This window comes from Sorex fumeus, unplaced genomic scaffold, assembly GCF_029834395.1.
Source record: "Sorex fumeus unplaced genomic scaffold, SorFum_2.1 ptg000008l, whole genome shotgun sequence".
NCBI classification, from domain to species: domain Eukaryota; kingdom Metazoa; phylum Chordata; class Mammalia; order Eulipotyphla; family Soricidae; genus Sorex; species Sorex fumeus.
Genome location: NW_026606065.1, coordinates 37,948,871 through 37,973,331, shown reverse-complemented (window position 1 = coordinate 37,973,331; position 24,461 = coordinate 37,948,871).

The window sequence follows — 24,461 nt, the reverse complement described above, 5'->3', positions numbered from 1 at the left end:
ACAGTAACAACAAAGTCTCCAATGGAGACATTACTGGGCCCGCTCGAGCAAATCGAAGATCAACGGGAGGGCCTTACTTTACTTACTTTTAAATATTTCCTTTATGGGGGGATGGGGGGTGGGAGGAATACTGGGATCAGTGGTAGTGAAGAATGGGCACTGGTGGAGGGATGGCTACATGATCATTGTATAACTGAAACCCAAGCACAAAAATGTGTAAGTCTACCCCATGGTGTTTCACTAATAAAAATTTAAAATAAATAAATAAATATTTCCTTTAATTTTTGGTTTTGTTCTAGGGTCACACGGGTGGTACTCAAGGCTTACTCCTGGCTCTGTGTTCAGGGATTGCTCCTGGTGGGCTCAGGGGACCATGTGGGGCTCTAACAGTAGAAACCAGGTTGACCACCTACCAGGCAAACACCTATAGGCATAGTATATATTTGGTCTATTTTCTTTTTCCAACTTCCTTGTAAGTTAGCTGATTAGAAATAGAATTACATTTTGATTTATCCATACTGTTTTATTTAATGCACCTGAAACATTCTATTTAACAACTGCATAGAATTCCATAGTGTGAATATACTATGGTATATTTAATCAACTCCTGTTTCTTTCCTACTTTTCTTTCTTTTTTTTTTTTTGCTATTTTTACTGAAGTAGTAAATTTACAATAGTGTTAGTTATATTTTTTTAATGTATACATCACTCTAACACCATACTATCACCGGAGAAACAGTTTTATTTTACCAGTGTGCCAAGTGGCCCTCCCAACCCTCCATCCCCCCTGAAAACTCAGTTCTATAGAAATTTATAAATTTATAAATAAGTGAGTTCTGAAGAACTAAGAAACTCCAGTTCCTGTGACTTTGATCTTTGCTTGTTCCCTTTCTATGTCTCTTTATAATCCACAAATAATAAAAATTTTTATTGTGAAGTTGGTGGCATACACACGCATACAGATGAATAAAATTAAATTCCCCAAATTCCAGAAAATTTTAAGTCAAATATAAGTGTATAAAAAGATTTTTCTTCAAAAAATGTATATATTTCTCTTATGGGTACATACATTTAAAATATAATCATATCGGTATGGAGCAATAGCACGGTGGGTAGGGCGTTTGCCTTGCACAGAGCCGACCTGGGTTTGATTCCCAGCATCCCATATGGTCCTCCAAACACTGCCAGGAGTGGTTTCTGAGAACAGAGCCAGAAGTAACCCCTGAGCATCACCGGGTGTGACCCAAAAAGCAAATAAATGAATGAATAAATAAATAAATATATGAATAATATTATGCTAAGTTAAGACATCTTAGAATTTAGGTGAAATAACAAATCTTACAACTATACAATTCTATAAGAAAATTTTAAGCAGAAATCTGAATAGGTTTATAAAATATAAAAGTCTATTTTATCCGAAAACAGGAATATTGGCTTTATGATAGAAAATATTATGTTTTAAATTGTTCAAAAGTATCAAAATAAGCAAAAGTTGATATTAAAAATCTCTAGCTGCAAAAAGAATCTCCTAATCACAAATAGATCACTCAATATAAGTGAACTACAAAGTCATTGCTGAAACTTTATAAATTCCCTTAGCCAGGTGGAGTAAATAGAACTTTCTCAGTCTCATCTGGCAACCAGAAAGACTATAAGTGAATGTCACACTCAATGGCAAATCACTGAGAAGTTTGTCTTACTTATTTTTTTATTGTTTTATTTTGTTTTTGAGTAGCACCCAGCACCCAAGGGCTTCCTCTTGGCTCTGTGCTCAGAAATTACTCCAGACAGTCTGGAAGATGATATAAGATGCCAGAGACCAAACTCGGCCAGGTGCAAGGCAAGTGCCCTACCCACTATACTATCTCTGGCTGCTGTCTTGTTTTTTAAAGATGATTTTTTAAATAATTCTTTAAAAAACTCATTTCAAAGTTTTTAATTCCCTAAGTTACTGCCTGTCCACAAAGCTCTGTTTTGTGCCTTTGAGTATAGGTAATAATCTGTGGATAGAATACTTTTGTGAGGTACACATTTCCCTGAATTTTTTAAAATTATATACAATCCTTCTCTCCTAGCTCACAGTCTTATTTGAGAGATCTGCTGTAAGCTTTTTATAATTTCCTTTGTTTGTAAGTACCTTTTTTGATCTTGCTGCTTTCTGTTTTCTGTCTCTGTATTTGGTTTTCATCATTCTGATTATAAGGTGTCCTCAAGTGGTTTGTTTTTTTTTTTTTTTTTTGAGGGAAGGATCACACCCAGCAATGCTCAGGGGCTACTTCTGGTTCTGCACTCAGGAATTACTCCTGGCGGTGCTCAGTAGAACATGTGGGATGGCAGGGATCAAAACTGATCTAGCCATGTGCAATTGCCCTACGCACTGTATTATTGCTACAACCCAACTGAAGTGGGGTTTGTGGGGGGGGGGGGGGGAAGGGGCTTTCACTAGGAACCTTCTGTCCTCTTGAATCTGGACACTTACACTCCTCAATCCTGGGAAATTCCTTCTATGATCTATTCAACTAGTAGTTCTTCCTCAAATTTGCCTTCTTATTCTTCATGAATTCCAATGATTCTTTTACTGTTCTCCTTGAATTCATCCTGTAGTTCTCTCTGTGTACCATTCATTTATTTTCAAACCTTTCCCATCTTAAGTTGTTTGGAGAAGTTTCCTTTCCCTAATGTGTAAGCTCCTCAATTTTTTTCCTCAGCTTCTGCTATTCTGTTGGTCAGACCTTCCACTGAGGCTTTAATATCACTTGCCATACTCTTAATTTCTGTCATTTTTAAGTATGATTTTTCTATTTGTAACTTCTATATACTCCTGTGTCTTGCTGAATATCTGTGCCATTCTTTCTTGGGGCTCATTAAACACCCTCAACACAGCATCACTACAATCCTTCTCTGAGAGTTTACAGAGCTCATTAGTACTGAGTCTTTCCGTGTTGTTTTTTTAATTTTGTGGGCTTCTCGAAGCCTTCCCCATTTGTTTTCTTTTTTCGTTTTTTGCTCCTGCTGTACTGAACATGACTCTTCATACATATCCTGTCTCTCCCAGTGAGTCACTAAGGGATTATCCTGGTCTTGCTCATTTCTTCCCTCCCTTTTCTCTCTTCTCACCAGCGACAGGAGGTATAGGTATGAGATGAGATGCCAGAGACCAAACTCGGCAGTTTGAGCTATCAGTGGTGTTTCCAGAAATGTGGAGTTGGACCTGTTGATTGGGCAGGTGTCAGGCACAGAGGCCACCAGAACCCGGACATAAGGGAGGAGAATCCACTCCCAGTTCCAAAAGACCCCGTTGACGTGCGAAGGGAGTTTAACCTCACGTGGGCTGATGGAGGAGGAAGCAGGCAGTCTGAGATGTGGAGGTGTGCCTGCTAACATCTTTAATCCTTCTTCACAAACAAGTCCTCCTTTAAGTTAATTGGACTCTTGTGATTTGAGATTTTTTTTTATCTAGGTCAACATTAAGAATATTTTTTCTAAAATTGTATTTAACATTATTTTCTGTAAAGTCGTGATATACTTCCTTGGACCTGTTTTTTGATGTACAATGTAAAGTCTATAAAAATACTCATTTTTCTCAGACTAATTGTAAATTTTAAATACGATCACAGTTAGCACAAAACAGATTATTTCCTCCTCTGACAATAACTTTTATTATAAGAGTTCTGTATATTCCACACACACATCTCAATGACCCTGGGCATGCTTCTTATATCCATTTACAAAGCACTCTCTACAATAATGTGGCAGAAACTATAGTTCTCTCTTCCAAGTTTAGTTTCTTAAAGTAATCCTGCAAATATGCCTCCTGTCTTCAAAATCATTTGAAGGATCCTCACTTCTTCCAACCCAATATTTTTTGGGTTTTGAGCCATACCCAACAGTCTTCCAGGCCTCCTCCTGGCTCTGCACTTATGGTACATTCCTGAGGAGGTGGAAGGAACACATCCACTGCTAGGGATTGAATCTGAGTCAGCCTAGTGCAAGGCAATAATTCTACTTGCTGTACTATTTCTCTACAACCTGGTAGAATTTCTCTTTATGAAATTTTCCTGTGAAATATTGTCACACTGGGTTGGTGAATACTTGGTATTACATATAGATTTACTAGGACTAGTGATGATGCTATAGCAAAAGTACCTAGCTTGCAAGCTTAACTCTTAGACCAATTCCCTGTGCCTCACCCATACTGAGCATGGTTCCAATGTCTGTAATGTTTGGGATCCCAAAAACATCATAAAAAAGCATCAGAATAGAATGAATAATCTGTAGCACAACATAATGATGTGTGTGCAAGCAACACGAGTTTAAACAAACAAACAAAAAAGTGTTCTCTCCCCTATAGGCACCAAAAAATAAAAACACATAAGCACTGTGATTATGTGGTACCCATAACACTACAGCTAGAATGTCCACTCCGATTATAAAGCAAAACACCTAGTCATACTTAAGCAAGCACTACAAAAAGTTCAGTCCCTACCATGCACCAAAGCTGAGTATTTGAGCACAGTAAGCAAGGGTGTGACAATAACAGCACTAAAGCCAAGAGTGAGAGCAGAGCTAATAAGCATATGTGAGACACCCCACTCTCAACCCACCCAGCATCCAACAAAATAATAACAAAGGAAACGGAAGAGAGAAAACAATGCATTGTTAAAATTGAATTACAGTTTTCTCATTGAGAAATTTGACTTTGGCTTTGGAGACTATTCATGAAGTAAAAAATTAGGTGAACAGTTTTTGTTGCCTGGCTAACTTTAAATGTTTAAATTTCAGAATCTGGTGGATAGCTCAATAGGTTGAAGCACTTGCTTTGCATGCAGAAAGTCCAAGTTCAATCCCAGGTATTAAATGGTCCCCAAGTATCACTAAGAACTATACCTGAGCACATAGCCCAGAGTAGGCCTCAATACTCCTCACAAATAGTAAAATAGAAATATGCACTTCAAATAGTTTATAACTAACTTATCAATTTAATCATCATACTGACTACTTAAATTATGAGTTGGATGGTTAAACTTAAAATTTCTATAATTATTTTTACTCCATATGGCTGATTTACAAGTTGTTCATAATCACACACAGAATTGGTCAAATCAATCAACTAAATAGCAACCGTCAGGTAAAATGTTTAGAAAATATTAACTCATCCAAGCACGCCACCAATTCAATGATCCTGTATTAGTTTGACTCAATAATCAAAAAGCAGCCGATGCATTATTACAATTCATTTAAAATGGTGATGTCAGTATTCAAGTCGTTAAAGAAGGTGATAATATTCTCATTCAAAATTCCTCAGCTTAAGGGCTGAATCTTCTAACAGTGCAAATTATTCTTTTCCAGGTAAATTTTTCTTCTATTACCCTATATGTTGCATAAAAGGATAGCTACATGTCAACTTAGATTTGGGGTTGAGAGGCTTTTCCACTGCTTTTTTGTTGAGCATGACATGCTATTTTATACAGCTCAAGGCATCATGAAGATCTTAAATATGACTTTTCTACAAGAGGAAACCCAATTTTATTTGTTTTGTTTTATTTTATTTGGAAAGAGGGGCTGGAGCAATAGCCTAGCGGGTAGGACATTTACCTTGCACACAGCTGACCTGGGTTCAATTCCTCCATCCCTTTCAGACAGCCCTGCAAACTACCGAGAGTATCCCATCCACACGGCAGAGTCTGGCAAGCTCCCCGTGGCATATTCGATATGCCAAAAACAGTAACAAGTCTCACAATGGAGACGTTACTGATGCCCTCTTGAGCAAATCAATGAACAATGGGAGGACACTGTTACAGTGCTACAGTGCTATTTTATTTTGGTTATGGGGTTACACCCAGCAGTTCTCAGGGCTTATTGCTGACTCTGAACTCCTGGTTACGAACTCTGAACTCTGAGACCAGTGTTCACTCCTCGTTGGACTGCAGGACCATGAGAGGTAGCAGGGGAATAAACCCAGTTCAGCTCTGTGCAAAGCAAGACCCCTACCCACTGCACTACTTCTCTGTCCCTGGAAAGCCCATTTTAGTGGGAGGAATAACGAAAAAAAAACTGTCTTTTTGACTCAAAATATCAGCACTCCAATGCAAATTTTCTAAGTTCCATGCATTTCCCCAGGAAGTCTCCCTTTCTCATCTTCACAGCCCTAATTTGAAAACATGAGTCTCCTAAAACATTTACATTCACTGGGTAACTTGCACTATAATGCTTGGCAGAAGGAAATGGTCCCTTTATTGTAGCAGAGAGAAACATTTATTGGTTTCCAAACAGTCATGCAATTTGCATATGACATTTCACTATAGAAGTCATTCAGACTTCCTGCTAATGGTAAAATGGACAAGTTTCCACCAAGTAAAACAGCCCAGTTTAAAATCTTGATTCAGTTACTTATTATATACTTTAATTTATACAAGTTCATTATATATTAGGCCTCAATCTCTTCATCTGCAAATTACGCTACTTTTAATACCAACTCTCATATGAAAAATATCACTAACTGAGGAAACTCATGTACAAATTTAATAGAATTCAAAGCATTTAGTCTGAACACAATCAATATTTGATATTATTTTTTTTAATCCACAAACATATGTTGTCAGTTTTGTTAGAACATTTGTAACAACCATATTTGACATGTGATCAAAGGTTACAGGAAGAATAGGGAATTTTTTTTTAAATTCTAAATACAAGATGTGTTGTTCTATTTGCTTGGGCATTGATATAAAAAAATTTGATACTCAAAAGTCCATATCATCAATAAAAGAACTATCATTGTATCTTTGTAAATAGGTAATTCTTGGAAGACAAACTGCACAATAAGCAGTAAGAAACTTTACAAACAGTTAAATCTTCATCTTCAAGTTAATGTTTTCCAAAAGCTCATCTTTTGATTTCAATGTTTCCAATGGGATGAACCTTAATGAATGTGGCTTTCTAGATGCCATTTCTTTTTTAACCAAGCCATTTTCTTGGGTCTCAAAAACAAAGCCCAAGTCTTGCTTTCTAGAGTTCAGGATCATATTGTCTCTTTAAATTAATACTAACTCTCCAGCAGAGGGAGCAAATAAGTTTTTATGTTTGCATTTCCACTGAGAAGAACGTCTCAGAGTTCCAATGTGCTTGTAGATAAGACATTTTGAAAAACAGGCTATATTAAGAAGCAAATTTATAATAAAAACGTATTCAATGAAATTCAACAGTACATTTTGAATGCCTATAAAATATTCATATATGTACAAAATGAAAGACTTTTATAGGCAAAAGAGAGCAGGAACAAGGGAATTATATTATGCAAAATGTGGATTGGTTATTACAAAGGTACTTTCCTTTAGGGTATAGCAAACATTTATGAGGTTTATGCCTAAGTAGTAATGATCAGGTGATTCCTCATTGACTAGTTTAAGATTTTATTTTAGGGAGACATGAAATCGTAATTAGGTTTCAGTCTGGAGATGTGGGGCTTAACATAAGCAATTCCACTTTGGTACTGTTTTCTTGTTTTAGCAATAATCATTACCGCACATCTAGTAAAAGACAAAGTTTAACACAAACCCACTTTTTCCAGATTTCAAAATCTTTGATCTTGTGATTATTTAGAAGTTCCTCTGATTATTTAGATTGGTAAAGGAAAAGGCCAGGGCTGGGGGAGGGGTATTCATCAAGATGGGGTAGGGGGCTCAGGGGGAATATGTCATTAGCAGATGCTACTAGTGCTATAGGAAGAACGTTAGGGAGAGGATTGTACATACAGATTCACCTGAGTGGGGGGAAAGAAGAGTTTTATATCAAAAAGAATAATTAATAAAGTATTAAATTGAAAAGAATATAGTATCAAAGGGCATTTCTAGTAGTTCAATGCCAAATATCCATTATGTTGGCCTTCACTTTGCTACATCTCAATTATAGAACAATTGTATGATAATAAGACTTCATTTTATGGGCAGACAGTTTAATGCAGCGGTTTCTAACCATTGGTCCATGGATAGGGCAGGTCTGCAGACAAAAAACAGTGGAAAGTCACTGGTCTACCAGAGTGGTTATTAATTGCTAACTTCGGAATGATACAAAATCCAATGAAAGTCCAACCTTTTTTAGTTTTTGTGCTCTTCCTTAAATAAGATATCCAGTATAATAGTATATTATTATTTAAATTATATCAAAGAAAAAGTTAACTTTTCTTTCTTTTTGAACTACAATTTATGAAACTTTATACCTATTGTATTCTTTCATCATCTTACTACTGCCACAGTAATAATTAAGTGAATAACCTTTTTCATTTTTCTTGAAAAATTGTATAGACAAACTTATTTTATTCACTTATGGTGGGTATAATTAAGACCTTCTTCTCTCAATGTTTTTATCTAACTTAGGAAATACTAAAGATGTACAAATAAGTTGATTGCTTTGAGACTCATTTTTGCAGTCTAGTTTCATTATTAGTGAACTCATTATTATCAAGGAGTACAAAAGAAAAATTAGGGTGTTTGAGGGTCAGTTAATTATATAAATGGATCTTGGTAATTAGCATTTTTGGAAAGGTGATGTATTTTTTAGATATATTTAGGTGAGTTCAGTTAATAAATATCCCCAGGAGATATTAACTCCTCTTGCATTTAATCCTGATGTGTTTCTTTACATATCCTGAGGATATTTAAGAATTTCCTGTTCTAGCATGAAAGTTTATAAGGCTGTAACTGTACCTCACAGTGATTCATTAATAAAAAAAAAAATTTTAAAAAAAGAATTTCCTGTTCTTTTAATGGGTTATTTCAAATTTTTTCCTAGTTTCAAAAATGACAAAGCTTTCATTCCAGGCTTAATGACTAAAGAATTCTGACTGGAGTGGGTGATTAGAAGCAGGAAATAAGGTTTATGTAATTGAAATTTATCTTGGGTCAAAGAGAAAGAAAAAAAGGAGAGCAGAAAGGTACCAAGGTCTAACAGTTTCTTGCTCTTGGATATTCAGGACAGTAAAAATATATTTTGCTTTTAAGTCACTGCATTTTTTTCTAATTCAATAGAATCTTCCATTTAACCTACAGGGTTTTGTTTTAATATTTCATCATGTAGACAAAGCAATTTCATTAAGCATTCAAAGTGAATCAGGCATAGGCCAGTAAAACTTCTAAAATGAATAAAATGGATAAAAAGAATGTACTGATGCTGCAATCAATGAAGCAATCAATCAATAGCACATAATCACAGGTGGAAACGTGAAGAGCAACAGCGATTGTCCAAAAACATAAAACACCGGTATTTTATATGTACAAATTTACAAGTCAAATTGTCAGGCTACACTTTGGCTAGAATAGCAGCCGTGAAGAGTTTCTACCTTCCAAAAGCATAAAATACAAGAAACAAATAAGATTTATTGTAAGTCTGGGTAGTTACAAGTTAAAAATCAGACTAGAATCAAATCAAATTCAGGATAAGCCAATATATGCAAAATGACTTGATGCACGTTAAAGCCTTCACCAATGTGAATTAAATGTTTAAAATCTTACTGACGTTCAAGCAGGCACACATAAATAGACAAAATAATATATGAGGGACCATTAGGACCTGCATTTTTCAAATGCAATCAGACTGATCCCTCAATGAACAGGCTCATAAGAGCAGAGGTAGGACACAATTCACTAGCAATTGAAGTAATAAAAAGAGTAATTTGAGGTTTTTTTTAATGTGCTGCCATTGAGATAATTTGCAGAAAAAGTAGAGGCTAAAAGGAGTCTAGGAGGGATTCTCTCAGTGAAATGCAGAAATGGAAGTGGCAGAGTGCAGGCAGCCTGGAGTAATGGAGAAATTAGGCACGGAGATGGGTGTCAGACCTTTATCAATCTACTTCCCTCATTTCCAGTCCGGAATTGGAGTCAATGATTTAATTTTGTGCACCCTCAGCTTCTTAATCTCTGAAATGGTGATGATAAGACTTGTCTTGGGAAAGATAAGACAAAGATGGAATCAAACATTTACAAAGACTTTAACGCAATTCCTACCACTGACCAGACCTTTTAAGAAATATATAATATTCCTTTTCAAGTGGTCTAAACAGGAAGACATTCCTCTTAAAATGTAGCTGGAAAATAACAACACCAAAGTACAACTGTGGCAAAAGTATAACATCAGTCAGCAGTCACCCTCTTTGTTACGTCTGTCAATCATACCACCAAATTGTACCAGGAGCTGACCTGCTTATTAGGCTTGCTGCTTGAGATATTTACTGGTCTCTTTAAAAGACAAAAAAGGACCAAGAAAGGTATTCAAATATTCGTAGGATTCTCAGCCTGAGCTGTGTGACTTGAAAACAAAGAAATTCAGAGAGGATAGGGAATTTACTAGGTCACTAAACCTAGCAGTAAGATCTTGAGGACCTCTTCAAGAGCAAATGGTTATCAAAGAGATAAATATGCTCTTTGACAAGTCTTTCTAGTTCATGCAGAAAACTTACATTTGCATGGTCCCTAGACTGTTTAACAAGAGGGAAAAATTATGTTGGCTTCACCTATTTGACCTCATATTGTGTCTTGTTAGTATTATATTTTACCCCACAAGCAATAACACCTCTTTCTTTCTCATTGCATACTTTCACTGAATGGTCACTGTCACTATGTCACTATCCTCCCTTTGTTCATCAATTTGCTCGAGCGGACCCAGTAACGTCTCCATTGGAGACTTTGTTGTTACTGTGTTTGGCGTATCGAATACATCACGGGCAGCTTGCCAGGCTCTGCCGTGCGGGCGAGATACTCTCAGTAGCTTGCCGGGCTCTCCGAGAGGGGCAGAGGAATCGAACTTGGGTCAGCCATGTTGGCTGCGTGCAAGGCAAACGCCCTACCACTGTGCTATCGCTCCAGCCCACTGAATGGTGATTCCATAAAAATTAATTTTATGTATTATATCTAACAGGGGCATCATCATACTGATTTTTTTAGTTAATAATATTAGAATATAAATATTCATATATTTTAGGAGTACAATGTTACCAGGTCACACCCACCAAAGGGGCATATCCCCCACCCCCCCACCCCTGCACGTAACACCCTCTCTACCACTCCCCTCTTACCTACCAACTCTGGCAACCTCAATTCTGTGGTCAGAATCTATGGCTTTATTTTCACTGGGCATTGTCTCTTCCCTTACTTTGTTCCATTTTTCATCACCTATGCATGAGATCACCAGGCATTTATCTCTCTCCTACTAACTCATCACTGATTTTAAAGCCAACATTTTGACTGGAGAGATAGATCAAGTTGCTGAGATGCTGCTTTGCATTTTAAAGACCCAGATTCAATCCCTGCACCACACGGTCCCCTGAGCACCGCCAGGAGTAACTCCCAAGCACAAGGCCAGGAAGAGCCCCTGAACACTGCTATTTTGTGTGGTTTTCTAAACTCAAAATAAATCATTTTTTTTACTTTTTTTTTCCATTTTTTATAATTTTATTTATTGAATCACCGTGAGAGCAGTTACAAAGCTTTTGGGTCTAAGTCTCAGTCATACAATGAAACACCCGTATCTTCACCAGTGCCCATTCTCCACCACCAAAAATCCCAGTATACCCCCATCCCACACCCTCCCCCTGCCTGTGGGGCAGATGATTTCTACATTACTCTCTCTCTACTTTGATCACATTCACTATTTCGACACCAGACCCACCATTATTTAAGATTTTACCCCAACACTCAGATCTGCTGAAAAGGCAACAGTAGACAATTTGTGTTCTATTGCTGGTTATGAATACCATATGATGTCGTGTGGCTGCAATAGGGCCATGTGGTTTTGAAATTCTGAAATTTTAACACTTAAATCTGGAGGGATTTCTGCCAAAAGCCACTGGGTTTAGAGATCTGCTCCTGAGTCTCTGGGATCATGGCCGTTGAGCAGTTTGATGAGGAGCCAAAGAGGCCATTCGTGGGCGATGACTTGGGGTCTCATTGGGGTGGGGAAGACAGGCCCGGCTCCACCTCCCTCCCCATCCCGTGAGACCCAACAAGTTTCGTCACTGCGGGCCCAAGCCTGACTGTTCAATGGCCTCTGGAGAATGACAGCTCCTCTCTGGAAAGAAAGATGGAGGCCGCACGGGAGCCTTGTGGACAGCAGGTTTGAGCCGGGGGTGGTGGGAGCGGCAGGGACCTCATGGGAAGGGGGGCGTAATGGGCAGTCCTTCACGCCCGACCGAGGTTGCCAGCTGCCCCCCACGAGCGGCTCTCCGGCACGGCCACGGCCCCGGAGGCACAAGGACTTAGCACAGAGAGCCACCCGCTGGGAGCAGAAAAGCAAATGGACTATGTGTTAAACCGTGCCAGCATGCCTGCCCGGAGGGGAAAGGGTATTGACCCACTCGCCCGCTCCTCTCTGGAAAGAAAGATGGCGGCCGCACGGGAGCCTTGTGGACAGCAGGTTTGAGCCGGGGTGGGAGTGGCAGGGACCTCATGGGAAGGGGGGCGTAATGGGAAGTCCTTCACGCCCGACCGAGATCACCAGCTGCCCCCCACGAGCGGCTCTCTGGCACGGCCACGACTCCAGAGCACAGAAACCAATCTCTTAACTATCTAACTTTTAATAGAAATTCTTCCAGGGTTAATAAGTAAAATAGCAGAAATCCAAAACTGCTATTGCGGCTGCGCGACATCATTTTATTCTTAAATCAAGTTGTAGAAAGCAAATCATTTCACAACGCTGTTTCAGCATGTCTGATTGGGGGGGGGGGGGTCGTAAACTCTAAACAATAATTGTGCATCTTCTATCGAAACAATGTATCTAGTCAAAGTAGATAGAGTATTAACTAGAACTCATCTGCCTCACAGGAATTGGGAGGGGTGGGAGGTGGGGTTCTATTGGGGTTCGCGGTTAAAAATAAGTATTGGTAAAGGGAAATGTGTTTGATATTTACATGACTGAGACCGAAACCCGAAAGCTCTGTAACTTTTCCCACAGTGATTCAATAAAGAAACAAATTATAAATAAAAAAAAAAAAAAAGGCCGTTGAGCAGCTTCATGAGGAGTCAGAGAGGCCGTTTGTGGGCGATGACTTGGGATCTCATTAGGGTGGGGAGGACAGGCCCAGCTCCACCTCAGCCACCATCCCGTGAGACCCAACAAGATTCGTCACTGCGGGCCCAAGCCTGACTGTCCAATGGCCTCTGGAGGATGACAGCCACCAAGTTGCCAAGAGGGAGCAGGGGGAGGGACAACACCCTTTCCTCCCTGGGGTGGCCCGGCGACAGTAGTGTACTGTGGAGTCCAGATGCATTTCTGCCAAACACCATTGGGTTTTGAGATTTGTTTCTGAGTCTCTGGGATCATGGCCGTTAAGCAGCTTGATCAGGAGCCAGAGAGGCCATTTGTGGGCGATGACTTGGGGTCTTGTTGGGGTGGGGAGGACAAGCCCGGCTCCACCCTCATCCCATGAGGCCCTGTGTGTCTCGTCACTGGGGGCCCAAATGTGACTATCCAGTGGTCTCAGACGGATGGCGGCCACTGGGCCGCGAGGGGGAATAGGCCAAGGCACGAAACCTATTCCCACCTGGGTTGGCCCAGCACCGGTAGCCTACTGCAGAGACCAGACGCATTTCTACCTAAAGCCACTGGGTTCTGAGATTCGTTTCTGAGTCTCTGGGATCATGTCCATTAAGCAGTTCAATCAGGAACTAAGGAGGCCTTGCCTCCAATTATATAGCTGAGCCAGAGGTGGTTTGTGGGTGTGTTTCCCACATACCTAACTTTTGGCCGTTTACTGTCTTGGTAAACTTTGCCCCAAGTTTTTGGGGTCTGGCCAAAGGCACAGCAGCAATTTTGGGGTATCTGGAAGTCTGCAGGCGCCATGAGGCTGCTGATGCACTCGCCTCACAGGTACAGATTGACCTGCTGGCGGCACCATACCCCCACAAAATAAATAAATATTTAAATAAAAAACAAACACCTCCTTTAATATCCTAAGACTACCATGAAATTATGTTATGGCTTCTATTTTTTTTCTAATTTTCATGTCTACTGCATTTTTAAATTCGTTATTCTAGTATTCTTATTGTTTTTATATCATTTCTGTATTTAATGACTAATTTACAGGCTTTCTTCATTATAAGAAACTTTACTAATACATTTACAGCTTCTGAAAATTGACTTAATGGTATACATGGCTGGAGCGATAGCACAGCGGTAGGGCGTGCCTTGCACGCAGCCAACATGGCTAACCCGAGTTCGATTTCTCCGCCCCTCTTGGAGAGCCCGGCAAGCTACTGAGAGTATTTCGCCTGCACGGCAGAGCCTGGTAAGCTACCCATGATGTATCCGATATGCCAAACACAGTAACAACAAAGTCTCCAATGGAGACATTACTGGGCCCGCTAGAGCAAATCGATGAACAACGGGAGGACAGTGACAGTATCTTCATAATTTCATTTTGAAGATTATCTACAATTTATCTTTTCTGAACCACAAGAAAAATGAATTGTTAAATTTTAGAATAAAGGTAAAGGTAAAGGCCCTCCTGTTGATCATCGATTTGCTCGAGCGGGCCCAGTAACGTCTCCATTGGAGACTTTGTTCTTACTGTGTCTGGCATATCGAATATGTCACGGGGAGCTTGCCAGGCTCTGCTGTGCGGGCGAGATACTCTCAGTAGCTTGCCAGGCTCTCTGAGAGGGGCGGAGGAATTGAACTCGGGTCGGCCATGTTGGCTGTGTGCAAGGCAAAGGCCCTACCGCTGTGCTATCGCTCCTGACTTATTTATTTGTTACAATTTTTGTTTAAATTAAACTAATGAAATATTTTTTTAATTTATAAATGCTTTCCCTTAACACATATATATATATATATATATATATATATAATGTACATATTTCACAGTACACATATGTCACAGTTAATGTTGTTCAGGTTTCAAGGACTCTTCTACTCTTCCTGTTTTAAGGTTTTATTAATCATTTTACATATGTTTTAATCATCCTACTGGTCATTCACAGAGGAGTAGCGAAAACTGAGAACAGTACTGTGCTTCAGTCTCATTCTTTTTTTTTTTTAATTTTTATTAGTGAGACTCCGTGAGGAAAGGGACCCTCCTTCAGTCTCATTTTTATAGTCCCACAAGATATTCCACAAGATATTGTTACATAGAGGTTGCAATTATTTAGCATATTCTTAACTATTAGATATTTATATGGGTTCTATATTGCTATAAAGAAAACCTTTCTGTAGTTTGTGTGGTTTAATTTTGAAGCTCCCATTCCTGATTTATTCCCTAATTTATTTCCTAGAAACACCTTCTACAGCTTCAGTTGACTTGGTTAAGGTCAACTACCTCCACAAGTGGATGAGAATATGAACCCAAAGATAACCGTTCATATGACAGTCAGTGTTTCAGGGAAAACCCCAAGCTCAAAGTCGGACAAAGCAACAGAAAATTTTGAGAAGAAATAAGCTGATTCTACTTTTTGTTCCTAAACTGGCAGATGTCAGATGTAGAGAGGTAGACGGGGCTTCCCCACTTTCCCTTGGAAAGAGCTGCCTGATAACAAATGCCTCATTGATCATTGTTACATTAAGAAAATGCGTATGAGGCAGTAGACAAAGTCAGATGCAGCAGTTTCCTGTCACTTTTGAGATTTTAGTCCTATGATCCGATCATTATCCTGAGTATGGAGGAAGCACACAGGTCCTGTAGCCTGGCTTGGCAAGTGACCACTCCCAAAGGGTCTTCTACTCAGGCCATCTCTGACATAAGTGAGTTGCCACTATGCTAGAGCAAGACAGAGCTTGACTTGGTGGCTCACCTGGAGACAGAAGCTGAAGAACTTTGACTCAGCCTTACAGCCTTGCTGCACAGCAGTGAGCCCAGGTCAGTGCCCCATAACTTTCTATCAGAGATGCTGAAGAGTGATCTCAGCAGAAAGCACCTAAGAATAGGCTGCCCATTGGCGTTTGCATTAGAACTGACCACCATACTACCACAGTCCACATATTTCTAGGAAAAAAGGGTGTTCCTAGGGCTACAGATATAACTCAATGGGCTGAGTGAATTCCTTTAATTCAGAAGGCTTATATTTGAGACCCAGTCTCACAGATATACTGGGAACAAATATTAGAACAGAGCCCAGAGTAGCACTTCTAGGTGTGGTCCAAAAATGTAAAAAAGAAAAAAAGGAAGGAAGGGGAAGGAAGGAAGGAAGGAAGGAAGGAAGGAAGGAAGGAAGGAAGGAAGGAAGGGAGGGAGGGAGGGAGGGAGGGAGGGAGGGAGGGAGGGAGGGAGGGAGGGAGGGAGGGAGGGAGGGAGGGAGGGAGGGGAAGAGAAGAAGAAAGAGAAGAAGGAAGAGGAGAAAGAGGAAAAAAGAAGAGAAAAGAAAAAGTGAAAATAAAAGAAAAATAACTTCTAGTGACAAATGAAAGATAAAAGCCACATGACCAGCTCTGGTAATACAGAAAAAGCGCCAAGAAGACTCAACACCTATTCACGATGAAAACCCTCAACAAAAGAAGGATCAATATTGTAAATGTAGGTCATGTACAAGCCAGAGTTAACATCATCCTTAATGGGAAAAAAGGGAATCTTTCCTCAAAGATCAGGCCCCGGTGAGGAAGTTCACTCTCCCTGCCACTCTCAAACATGGTACTGGAAGTCCTGGCCACAGCAATTAGGCAGGACTCAGCTTTCTTGCCATTTCACTCCCTCTCTTGCTCTCCTCTCCCTTGCAAGCTCAGGAATGGAAATACGGTGCATCTACCACCACTCAGAACCCTGGTGGTTCTCGGTTCCCTGTGTTGCCTCTGTAAACAGGCCCTGTGTTAAATTTTCTCAACTGCCCCCTTGTGGCTTGCCATCTGTTTCCTGCTGGACCCCCGTGTATGCAAACATTAACCTGTGAAACAGATTAGCAGGCGCTACGCTACCCCCACTGTTTCTTCATAGGAAATGACTTCATTAAATGATATTTCATTGGTTTTATGGTTACCGGTGGAGTAATTATGAACAGTCCTACCACAGACCTTGTCAGCACTCCGCCAGGACATTATGTCTACATCTCTGCAGGTTCCTTTCATGTCCATTCTTTAAACCAGCACCTGCTCTTTATGTAGAAGGACCACCCTCTGGGAGACCAGAACTCACTCTGTGCACAGAAGATGGAAGTATCTAAGAAAAGTACTACCTCCATACCCTACATCTAACCAAGAGAGATGCAACAATGACAGCACAGTAGGTCTATCATTACTTGGGCTGGGGACAACCATAGGTATTGTATACCCTATCAATACACCCCGTAGGATGGAACTACTGTGATAACTTCTTGGAATTTTATTCACTCTACAAGTTTACTTGGGTTCCTCACTTGCCTTCCCTGGTATCGAGGTATTTTGTCTGCACTCACTTCCCAATTATGTACATAACTCAGGATTAGTAAACTAGTAGAAGAGAGGTCAAAAGGAAATTTTTTATCTCAAGGTATGCTTTGAAGCTGTCTAATCTCAATTTTGGAATACCAAAATATTTATAATAAAATACTTTTTAATTATAAAATTTTGGAAACAATAAAAATTATTTTATAGTCATTAAGAGCAAAGAGATACCTATCTGAAAAAAATCCATATTCAGTAAATTTGGGGTTTGGGATAAGTAGTAAATTGGGATACAGTTTAGCAGAGAGTTTTCCCAAAAAGTGCTTGAAGGAAAATAAATTGACTTTCTCTGGCATAATGCTCTTACTGATAAGATAATTTAATTCTGAAAGTCGGAATTACTTGAGCTTATATTATTCATTTTGTGTGGGTGTGGCACTATGGAGGATGAGAAGAAAGATTTCTGCTGGCTTTTCCACTTGGGACATCTCCTGATCCTTTTTGCCATACTTCAGGGCCTCCAGAACTGATTCATCTTTCACCTCTCCAGGGGATAACAGGCATCTTTGTCAAATCAGAGAAAGGAACAGAGAAGAGACCAAAAAAGACACGGTTCATTATTTTCCTATTTCAGCCTTTGCATTGATAAATGAGGTCCCAAATCCCAAGACCATAAGTGGTTTGCACCAAACCATTCAGCTGATTAGGGAAGGCCAGGGACTTCGTCTCAGGTCCCCATAGTTCTAGTTAAGTGTATATCCACTGCTGATAGGATCTATTCCACTTTTGAGATCCCAGCATTCAAGATTCAGGAATACGTGAACTTCATCTTTCACCACCTTTGGGATTTGTTTTCAGTTGATGAGATTATATCAAAGGTTAAGAGATCTGCTAACCTAAATTAGCAATGTTGACTGAGATTAATTATTTATAAAACCATAGTAAGTTTACCTTCTTCATTATGACCTTGACTTAAGAGTGTGAAATAGAGAAACCACTCCCCCCTTTTGCCAGAAGTGTCCAGACTCCTCTAGGAAGGCAACTGTGCATCATAAACAAACCTATCACACACAAAACCAGGCTCAAATAAGACCGTTTTGACAATAAAAAAAAAAGTCCTGTTTTATAATGAAATCACCAGACATTCACTCAAGTTAACATAAGCAGCATGAAATATGGAAACAGCTCATGTCTTTTCCCATCTTAACTCTATTGGCAGATTAGGGGGTTGACATTCTGAACCACTGCTTTCATTCCTAATCTATTTGTCAATTTAGAATGAATTAACTAAGACAATAATTTCATTCTTTCTATATCTACAAAAGAGACTCCTAAGGCAAATCAATTTTTAAATAAGGGAGAGTTAGATAAATACTGTCCTTAAATTATTCTTACTGGTGCATTGCTACTATATTTTTCAAATTCTAAGAAACAAATTTCAGTTCTCCAAACATCTGCCTGAGCTCTGGTCCCTAGTGCAGTGAACTCTCTAAGCTACTATAATTTGGGTTTGGGTTCCCCACCTGGATAGCTTGTTTTTCTTAGTCACTTATTGAAATAATGTTGCATTTTATCATTATATAAGTTTAGATAGAAAACCTGAATGCTTTTGACATTTTTATAAAAACTAGTCTGAGTAGGCCCGAGAGATAGTACAGAATCAGATGGGGCACAAGCTTTGCATGCAGTCACCCTGGGATTGGATCCCTGCATCCATGTGGTCCTCTGGTCCCTGTCAGGAGTGATCCCTGAGTGCAGAGCCAAAAGTGAGCCCTGCGAGAAAGGAGCCCTCCTTCACTGCTGGTGGGAATGCGGACTGGTTCAGCCCTTTTGGAAAACAGTATGGACGATTCTCAAAATATTAGAAATTGAGCTCCCATTTGACCCAGCAATACCACTCCGGGAAATATATCCCAGAGAGGCAAAAAAGTATAGTTGAAGTGACATCTGCACTTCTTTGTTCATTGCAACACTCTTTACAATAGCCAGAATCTGGAAAAAAACTGAGTTCCCGAGAACAAATGACTGGTTAAAGAAACTTTGGTACATTTACACAATGGAGTACTATGTAGCTGTTAGAAAATATGAAGTCATAAAATTTACATACAAGTGGCACTACACGGAAAGTACCATGTTAAGCGAAATGAGTCAGAAAGAGAGGGACAGACATAGAAATACTGCATTCATCTGGGGAACATACAGTAACAAAGTAGGATACTAACACCCAAGAATAGCTGAGATAAATGCCAGGAGGTTTACTCCATGGCTAAGAGGCCAGCCACACATGCTAGGGGAAAAGGCAGCTCAGATAGGGAAGGGAGCACCAAATAAAGGGTGTTGGGAGGATCCTCCCAGGATGGGAGAAGCATGCTGAAAGTAGACTCTAGCCGAACATGATTGCCACTCAATGCCTCTTTTGCAAACCACAGCACCCAAAAGGAGAAAGAGAACAAAAGGAAATGCTCTGACACAGAGGCAGGGTGGATAGGGGGGTTGGGGGGGTTGGGAGGGATACTAGGATCCGTGGTGGTGGAAAATGGGCACTGGGGAGGAATGGGTACTTGATCATTGTATAATTGAAACCCAAGCACAAAAATTTGTAAGTCTACAACTGTACCTCATGGTGTTTCACTAATAAAAATTTTTTTTTAAAAAGTGACCCCTGATCATCACTGAGTGTGACCACCATTCCTGCTCCCCTGTCCTGCACAAAAATAAATAGTATAAGAAGAGAAAAGAGAAGGAACTTTAAATAAAAGCAAGAATAAAATGTGCATGATTGTATCTTATAAGCAAATATCAGCGATAACTTCAAGCTATTCTACAAATATATAAAATCGTCACATTTTACTTGCACTTTCTTATCAGGGTGAAGAGCATAAACATATTCTAAATGTAGGTTGAATTGTTTTGTACAGCTTTTCAAAGTTAAAAGAAGGCCATGGTGGAGGAGAGAATTAATCATGTGTAAATTGCAATGCAGAAATATTATACTGTCATGTAATAAACCTGCACATTCTACTTCTGCAAATAAGTTGCTTTTGCCTACATGCAAAACTAACATGATTTTTGCAAGAAAAATATGGAAGGAATAATTAACTTTGAGGGGGGAAATTTAAATATGAACAAAAGAAAGCAATCACCTCAAAAATTTTAAAAAGCTATCATCTTGTAATTAGAATCCTTCTGTAGAAATTTTGCTTGTTTATTATATTGTTTATATGCAGACACAAAAATATCTTTGAAATGGAATTGTTGTTTGTCACCTCCAACATTTACCCTACCAGCAGAAAGAAAGCATGATGTGAGAGTTCAAAACCCAAATTAACCACTATGTGTGTCTTTCAGAGGTATTTCTAGCCTAAATCTACTTCTTTAACTACCAAGAATGGAAAGGTTGATAGTAAAATTTACTTCATAGTATTACTGTGTGAGGTTTAAGGTGAATGAAACATAAGAAATCTTAGAAAGAAGACTGTTATAGAGCTAAACTCAACTCTTTTTTTTCCTCTTTTTATTTGTAACTGGGCTGGAGCGATAGCACAGCGGGTAGGGCGTTCGCCTTACACGCAGCCAACATGGCTGACCCGAGTTCGATTCCTCCGCCCCTCTCGGAGAGCCCGGCAAGCTACCGAGAGTATTCGATATGCCAGACACAGTAACAACAAAGTCTCCAATGGAGACGTTACTGGGCCCGCTCGAGCAAATCGACGATCAACGGGAGGGCCTTTATTTGTAACTATTTGAGTTGAATTTTCTGCTGTTATTATCAGAATAGCATGGGTGTTCAATAGAGAGTAGATGAAATAAATGATCCTCCAAAATTAAATAGTCCTTGGCATTCTCTATAAGATAGTACACTACAAAATATTCTCATATTTAATGAATACTCTAGTTCTAAGACAGAAATTCTCATGCAGAGGATGATATTTACAAAGAAAGAAGTGGGTGGTGAAGAAGTGAGAAATTTGGGGAGAATCCCCACGAGAAGGCCATGTCAGGCAAACCCACCTGATGCCCACCCCATATCATTTTGGTTAATATATTTAAGGTTTTTGCTTTGGGGACCAAACCCAGCTGTGCACAGGGCTTACTTCCTTCTGGATCTATGCTCAGAAACCATTCCTGGCAGACTCAAGGGACCATATGGGATTCCACAGATCAAATTTGAGCCAACTTCATGCAAAGTTAAAGTTACCCATTATACTATGTCTCCAACCTCTCAAACTTATTTTTTAAGACAATTGTAAAAAGGCAAAGAAAGGTCATGTTATATGTTAAAACACAGAAAAGCACAAGAATAGGCAAAATCTTGATGTAATAAGTTCTGTATATTTTTCTAAAGGATTTGTGTGTTTCCTCAACAAATTTATAACTCTACTATATAATCTGTGGGATTCTACCAGAGAAGAATAGTGTGCTAATAGGAAAAAGTCAGGAAGGGCTCTGTGAAAAAAGTAGGAAGAATAAAGTGCCTACTTATTTTTTTTCAGAAGCTAATACACTCCTATCATCTCAGAATGCCAGCCATCCTATTTTAAGACAAGGGTTTTCAACCTTCCAATATATGTGGTAGTGCACGTCTAGCTTTTGAAGTCACTGACAAAAGGATCTGATAATGTTCCATGTTATGACACTTCCATTATCCCACAAAACAAAGACTTTCTTGCTTTAAAATGAAAGTGATTCCAGGCTTCAAAGGAAAAGCTTGTCTCCACCTAACTCTGAAGGTCTCATTTAGACTCTGTGCACAGTACAAATTGCGGCCTGGGAGTTGGTGCAGATCAGTCAGAGACGCAATTAGAGGGCCTGACACCGGGTTGCCAGAGCAGTGACTTCTTCTATGTAACCCTGACCTGTTCCACTCAAAGGTGGAGGAAGAACTTAGCAACAACTGGCATGCCATGCAAAGCAAATGGTGCTAGTGTTCAGTCCACACCTATTGAACAAATTCCAAAAGGTTCACAGTGTCAGATCCTCACTTTCAATTCCAGAGTCTGGGTTAATATGATCAGAGTGTTTGTCTGAATAGGAACTGGAGGTTTCAGGACAGATATTAAGCCATCGAAAACTCCTAATACACACAACATAAATCTGGAACAGTAGATTTATATATATAATTCTTTACCTCCTGTCTAATATCTGGCAAGGCAAGACAGACCTAGAAATAAGAGTGCTCAAGTTATAAAGTGTCAGGTATCTTACAGATAAGCATTGTTCACGGGTCAGGAGGCAGAAGGACTAGCAGAAGACTTTCCACCACACCTGTGAATTTACATTTTACACTTTTTGCCACATATACATGGCCAGATGGAAAGTCAACTCAAAGGTCAGGGTGAGAGATTAGCATGTACTTTCTCTACCAGGAGGCAGTCATGTCTACTCCCAATGCAGAAAAAAAAAAGAAAGAAAGAAAGAAAGAAAACAACCAAATACATCAGTTCTTTCTTCACCAATAACGAATGAATTAGAGAAGGGGACTGAAGCAATCATACAGTGGATAGAGTGTCTGCCTTGCATGTGGCTCACCTGGGGTTTGATCCCCAGCAATACCGTATGGCCCCTGAGCATCGGCAGGAGTAATTCTTAAGTGAAGAATCAGGAGAAACCCCTGGGCATTTCCAGGTGTAACCCAGAAAAGAAAAAAAAGAGTTCAGGGGAAATATGTCTAGCAAGAGTGCTTTCCACCTGAGATAGAAATAGACTTCCCATCTCCATCTTATCTACTCTCCACCCCACACACACTTGTGGTTGGTTCCACCATTGACCATTCCTCCTAGTGGGAATGATCACACAGGACAAGATCTGAGCATTTAAAGTAGGTAAAGGGATATAATGGAAACCCTCCAGTATCTATACTGCAAACCACAATTCCCAGAAGGAAAGAGGGAAGAAAAACGCCTGACATAGAGGTAGGCTGGCAAGGGGGTGGGAGGGTGAGAGGACGATGGGAGGGAAACTGGGGACACTAGAGTTGGGAAACGAACTCTGGTGGAGGGATGAGTGTTGTATGACTGAAACCTAATTATGAACAGTTTTGTAAAGATCTCTCTACAGTGATTCAATAACAAAATCTGGGGGGAAAATAAAGTACCTAGAAGACATTGAACAATGTCTATGGAAGCTGTAGCAGTCATACTACAAAACACACGACAGACAATGAACAATTGTCCACTTACAAGTATTGGGAAATCCTGCTGGGAAACCTTCCAAAGGGAGACCTAAAAGCAAGGTAGGAATCACCAGCAGTTTTGAGAATGAACTCTTGTCTTCCCACAAACGTTGTATCTCAGGGGACACTAGTTAGTGTTACTTAATATTGCTTACTTTCAAATACATATTTTAGTATATATGTACACACACATATATATGACATGTGTACATATATGTATTATATAAAATTTTGTGTTTGTATTATCTATTATATGTTTATATTGTATATATAATATATAATATTACCATAATAGTACCATACCACATGTCACCAAAGTTCTAGTAGCATTCACCACCACCAAACTGACCCTCTCAAGTTCTTTCTTTCACAACAATGCCCTCTCCCTTCCAGTAATTATCATTTTTCAGTAAGAGTGTAAGGGCTTGTTTTGTTTGTTCAATTCATTTAATTTAATTCCACATATGAAAAAACCATCCAGTATTTGTCACTTTCTTATTTATTTTACTTAGGTAATCTGCTCAAGTTCCATCTATGTTACCTACTGTCGCAAGTGGCAAAATTTTAACATTTTTGTCCAGATGAAGTATTCTATTGTGTACATATACTGCATATTACTTCCTCATAAAGATTAAGTTATAAGGACTAGAGAACTAACGCAGAAGTTAAAGCATTTTTATCATACAGTCAGCCCCATGAAATCTCCAGCATCATATGCTCCCCTGAGTAACACAGGAAGCAAACCTGAAGCCCAGATCCAGAAGTAGCTCCAGAGAACTTTTAAATGTAGTCTAAGATTAAAGTCAAAATTAAGTCATGATTTACTTTTATTAATTGACCACTTTTAGTGGAAAGTTCTAAGAATCGGCCACTACTAAAAGGCAAAACTACTTCCAAAATCCTCCTTAGCTCCTTCTTTTCCAAATTCCCTAGCAACTGTTCTATTCCATCTATTTGT